The sequence below is a fragment of the Thamnophis elegans genome, chromosome Z (assembly GCF_009769535.1).
Source record: "Thamnophis elegans isolate rThaEle1 chromosome Z, rThaEle1.pri, whole genome shotgun sequence".
NCBI classification, from domain to species: Eukaryota; Metazoa; Chordata; class Lepidosauria; order Squamata; family Colubridae; genus Thamnophis; species Thamnophis elegans.
The window spans coordinates 126762970-126768990 of record NC_045558.1 but is presented as its reverse complement, the minus strand read 5'-3'; positions in this window follow the sequence as shown (position 1 = coordinate 126768990).

Sequence of the window (6021 nt, the reverse complement as noted above, 5' to 3'; positions counted from 1 at the left end):
CAACCAGCTCTGGCGATACTGACAGACGATCCCCTATTAAGTCGATGGGTGACCCTGTAACCCTCCAAGTGGAATTATTGGTGCCTCTTTGAGGACCTATGGAATAATGCTGGCTTTATTGGGCTGCTGTTAGATGCGTAGTTAGCCCTGAAGTCGTTGAAAAGCAACAACAAGATATCTTTGTAATATATTCTTAGGGTTATACATTATCGTGACCCGTCAAAACCGTGGTCGACTAAGCCGCACCCGATTAAACCGCGTCGCTGATGTCATCAACAGGGCGACAACAGCCAGCGCGGAGAAAGAAGGGCGCTTTAAATAGCGCTTTGAAAGCAAGCCGATTCAACTTAAGGTAAGGGTTAGCTTTAGGGTTAGCTTTAGGGTTAGGTTAAGGGTTAGGGTTAGGTTAAGGGTTAGGGTTAGGGTTAGGGTTAGGGTTAGCGTTAGGTTAAGGGTTAGGTTTAGGGTTAGGTTTAGGATTAGGTTTAGGGGGGTTAGGTTTAGGTTTAGGGGTTAATTTTAGGTTTAGGGTTTACAGTGTGCTTCTGTCTCCGCGCTGTTGTCGCCCTGTTGACGTTTAGTTGGATGTGGTTTAGTCGAGCGCGGTTTTGTGGTGGAACCATACATTATGTCACCGATTCTCTATCAAGTATACATGAAATCATGGTTATCCTTATCCATTTTAAAATGAAAAGTTCTAAAGTATTCAATTCATATATGTACCAGTTTTTCATTGTATCGTTGTTAATCTATTTTACAGCATAATTGTGTTATCATTTAACTCCTTCAGTTAAAACATGAGTAAAACATTTCTCATTTCCAAGTTTTTTCCCCCCAACCACTGATAAAACAAATCCTATATCTTATAAATTGCTCGTCTTCTTGTTCTCTAATTTCAAATGTCAATTTACTCATTTCAGCACACTGTATGATGATGGTTTTTTTTTCTCTTTTTTTGTGTATGTGTTGTTGTTTAATAAAAATAAAAATTTATTTTTTTTAAAAAAGCTGGGATTGAGACTTAAATGGCTGAGGGTGCCCATAGCGTTTTGCCAGCTAGATGGGACTGTAGCTGGAGGGGGGCAAGCTCACTTTATAACTGAATCAGTAGATGAGAATGGGAAAACATAAAGAGATTCTGAGTTTTATAGCGATGCCAAGAATGGAGAGGCCCCTCCTACTTGGATAGTCTTGGACAGAAATGGAACCCTGATGTGAATTGGAGGGGGGGCTTTTAAAGATTCAGCAGACAGTGGCCAAGGAAGAGAAAATGATCCCATAACCCTTCAGTGAGAGAAACAGAGGGCAAAGAGAGCTGGGGGCAGCAGCTCAGGATCACTCAATAAGCGAATCCAGAATCCCGAAGGAGTGCTGGGATTTGTGAGATGTATTTAGTGAGGAAGGCTCTGATGTACTCCCATCCCATAGACTGCGGTATTGAAATCCTTCCCAGGGCTAACCTTCTGAAACCCAATGACTCCACATGAGCTAGCTTCACATCTTCATAGACAAGAACTTAAATGTGGATTTATCCAACCAGCACGGCCATGAATGGCAGCCTTGGTTTTGTTCTGGGAGAAGAAAGATGAGACTCTTCGCCTATATATTTATTATAGTGGGCTAAACACAGTGCATAGAAAATGTCTACCCACTACCCCTGGGACATGTTGACACATTTAGCCAAAGGAAAAAATTTCACTAAGTTAGACTTCCGGGAAGCTTACAAATCAGTGGTGGGATTCAGCCGGTTCGCACCAATTCAGGAGAACCGGTTATTAACTTTCTAAGCAGTTCGGAGAACCGGTTGTTGGAAGAAATCTCCTTTAGTTTTTTCCCAGTTGACTGGGCTAATCCTGTAAGGAAGGCAGGAAGGAAACATTCTGGTGTTGTTTCTAGCCTAATCCCTATTGCCTTGCTTACAGAAACTGCCTCTCTGGTTAACCCTTACTACATTGTAACAGCTAAAGCAAAGCACCCATCAATGTGAGTGATGTTGAGTTGGCCACGTCCACACGGTCACATGACCACTGAGCCACACCTACCCAGCTGGTCATGAGGGCAGAGAACCGGTTGTTCAATTATTTGAATCCCACCACTGGTACGAATCAAGGAGGATGATAAATGTAAAGCTGCATTTAATTGCCCTCTGGGATGTTTTCAATTCTGGATGCCCCCTTTCACCTACAGGGACCCCCCCCCCCCAATAGTCATACAACTGATCAATGAGGTGCTGCATGACTTTTTGTACAAGGGAGCGTTGGTGCATTTAGATGATTATTTTAACAGAAACGACGGAGGAACATTTGAAATTGGTGTGGGCAGTCCTTAAAAGGCTCCGAGCCACTAAACTGCATGCAAAGCTTTCCAAGTGCGAATTTCACCAAGATAAAATTGATTACTTGTGTTACCACATCTCAAATGAGGGAGTGGGAATGGATCCTAGAAGAGGTAAAGGTAATATTAGAGGGGGCCCTTCCCTGCACTAGGAGGCAATTACAAAGCTGCCTGTGTTTTGCAAATTTCTACCAGCAGTTCATCCCCTCATTTGCAAAGATTGCATTGCCAATCACAAAAACACTTTTAAAAACTAAAGATGAGGGTCAGCAACTTAAGCGGACCATGGAGTGCCAAGCAGCATTTGAGAAATTCAAACGATTGTTCGTGGCAAAACCTGTCCTGAAGCACCCCAACCCAGATGCTCCATTTGTAATTCAGGTTGACGTTACCGATATAGACATAGGGGCAGTGTTATTGCAAAAGAATGTCCGGAACTTGCAACATTCATGCACATGCACCTCTAAGAAAATCACAGAGACTGAACAGAGGTCGGCGATATAGGAGAAGGAGGCGTATGCAGTGTGGGCCCCGTGACCCGACAAATGCGCACACGACAAAAACGCGCCGACAAAACCGCACCCACAAAAGCACGATTTAAGTTAAGGTAAGGGAAGTATGATTTAAGTTAAGGTAAGGTTTAGGTTCAGGGTTAGGTTTAGGATTAGGTTTAGGGTTAGGGTTAGGATTAGGTTTAGGGTTAGGTTTAGGGTTAGGATTAGGGTTTATTAGTTCTTTGTTGAAGGTGCACTTTTATCGGTGCGCTTCTGCGCTCATTGTGGGCGCGATTTCAAACTCGCGATTTTCTCGCCGCGGTTTCGTCAGCGCACTTTTGTCGAGCGTGCATTTGTTGGTGAACCGGGGGCCCTACTTACTTGGTGGCATTTCGTGGAAGGAGCAAGGGCCCTCTTTGAAGTATGGACTGACTATAAAAATCTGGAATCCCTGAGAACTTTGTGCAGGCTATATTAATTAACCCAGTCACGGTACAACTTGCCCAAGAACCTTAAGTGCATTCACCCTGTGTTTCACTGCAGCTTGTTGAAACCTGAAACCGTGTCAGCCCTTTGCCCTTTACCTGACCTCCTCCTGTACCCACTCTGATGGAAGGGGAGTAGCATTTTGAAGTTAAAGTGACTTTTGACCATTTTCCACACTTATGGCCATTGCAGCGTCCCCATGGTCACGTGATCAAAATTCATATTTGCGACAGTTCCTGTGTCCCAGGGGCATGTGATCATCTTTTGCAATCTTCTGTCAAACAAGGTCAATGGGGAAGCTATTTTTACTTAATAAACACGTTACTAACTCAAGTGACTCACTTAACAACTGTGGCAAGAAAGGTTGTAAAATGAGGCAAAATTCACTTAATGTCTGACTCCAAAAAATGTTTGGATCAATTGTGGTTGTAAGTTAATTGCTACCTGTCAATAGTGGTATTCAAAAACGTTTTCTCCGTTACATGTGGGGATGGCTTGGTGGGCGTGGCTTGGTGGGCGTGGCTTGGTGGGTGTGGCTTGGTGGGCGTGGCAGAGGAAGGATACTGTAAAATCTCCCCCTCCCGACTCCAGGGGAAGGTTACTGCAAAGTCCCCATTCCCGCCCGATCAGCTGGGACTCAGGAGGCAAAGAATAGATGGGGCCACAGTCAGAGGTGGTATTTACCGGTTCTTCAAACTGCTCAAAATTTCCGCTATCGGTTGTCCAGAACTGGCCAGAGCCTGCTGAATATCACCTCTGCTACCTCTGTATTGGTCAATCAGGATCCTGCAACAGGAATAGATACCCATATAATATGAACTGAAAGCACAGATAATCTGGAGCTAACTGAGATGATTTCAAAAATGAACACAAGTGGTAACATCACAATGCAGATCTCCATCTCTCTCACCCTTCTATTCCCAAATGCCTTGTGACTTCTAGATGTTGGCTTTGGTCTTTGGTTTCCATTTCCCTCTCCCCTCCCAACAGATTATTATAAACGAAAAGAAAACACTGTCATTTTGGCAATCCCAAATTTCCTGATTAGGCCAACGATGTGAGCCAATGTACCATATGAGTCAGGTGTTCCCGTCTTTTTCAAAGCTTTTTGCTTCCCACAATAAAGGAACAAAATATAGCAAACAGGTGCATGACTGGACGATAGGATACATAACAAAAACAAGAATTTCTTTATGGTTTACGGTTTATTAGGATTTGTATGCCGCCCACTCCCTAGAGACTCTGGGCAGCTTAGATTCCAGGGACTGAGGCAAATTATCCTTAAATTTAATGTCCTACAACATCATTTTTCCATTCCACATTGTTTGTAAATACAGATACCTCCTCTCTGATGCTGGGAATTTTTTTTGATGGCTCAAAATTACAGGAGAATGACTCAGACAGTCTGCTCTTTAAATCATGTTTTCCTTATATTGTAAAAGGAAACACACACACACACACCACACACACACATCTATATCATCTACCCATCCATCCATCCCATCTATCATATCTATCTATCTATCTATCTATCTATCTATCTATCTATCTATCTATCTATCTATCTATTCTCCATCCATATCGATCTATCTCTCATCTATCCTCCATCCAAATCATCTATCTATCTATCTATCTATCTATCTATCTATCATCTATCTATCTATCTATCTATCTATCTATCTATCTATCTATCATCTATCTATCTATCTATCTATCTATCTAATTTTCGTACAGTATTCATGCTGTGGTTTGCTGGGAATGTGTATGTTTATCTCTATCTCTATAAATCTTTATCTTTATATCATTTATATTTCTATATATCTATCTAAATGTATCAACCCAACTGTGGGCATATTCATGGATTACAGGTAGTCCTCATCTTACAATAGTTTCTTTAATGATTAACGTTACAACCTCACTGAAAAAAATGACTTATGACCCTTTCTCACATACTGTTAGGTAGTGTTATGTTACTGTTTGGTGCTACTGTTACACTATCCAGTTTGGTGCTACTGTTACACTGTTACTGTTTGGTGCTACTGTTACACTATCCAGTTTGGTGCTACTGTTACACTGTTACTGTTTGGTGCTACTGTTACACTATCCCCATGGTCATGTGATCACTATTCGGCCACTTGGCAACAGAAACGTATTTATGATGGTTGCAATGTCCTGGGGGGGGGGTCATGTGATCAGTGTTTGTGACCTTCTGACAAGCAAAGTCAATGGGGAAGCCAGGTTCATTTAAAAACCTTGTTACTAACGAGGTAGCTGCAGGGATTCACTTAAGAACCATGGCGAGAAAGATTGTAACATGAGGCAAAGCTCACTTAACAACTGACCTGGATAGCAACAGAAGTTTTGGGCTCAATTGGAGTTGTAAGTTGTATAACTGGATTCTTTTTCATTCATGCAATATATACTGCATCAAGAACATTAATTTATGTTAATCTAATGATGAGCCGAGATGGCGCAGTGGTTAAATGCAGCACTACAGGCTACTTCAGCTGACTGCAGTTCTGCAGTTCGGCTGTTCAAATCTCACCGGCTCAGGGTTGACTCAGCCTTCCATCTTGAGGTGGGTAAAATGAGGACCCGGATTGTTGTTGGGGGCAATATGCTGACTCTGTAAACCGCTTAGAGAGGGCTGAAAGCCCTATGAAGCGGTATATAAGTCTAACTGCTATTGCTATTGCTATTGCTATTA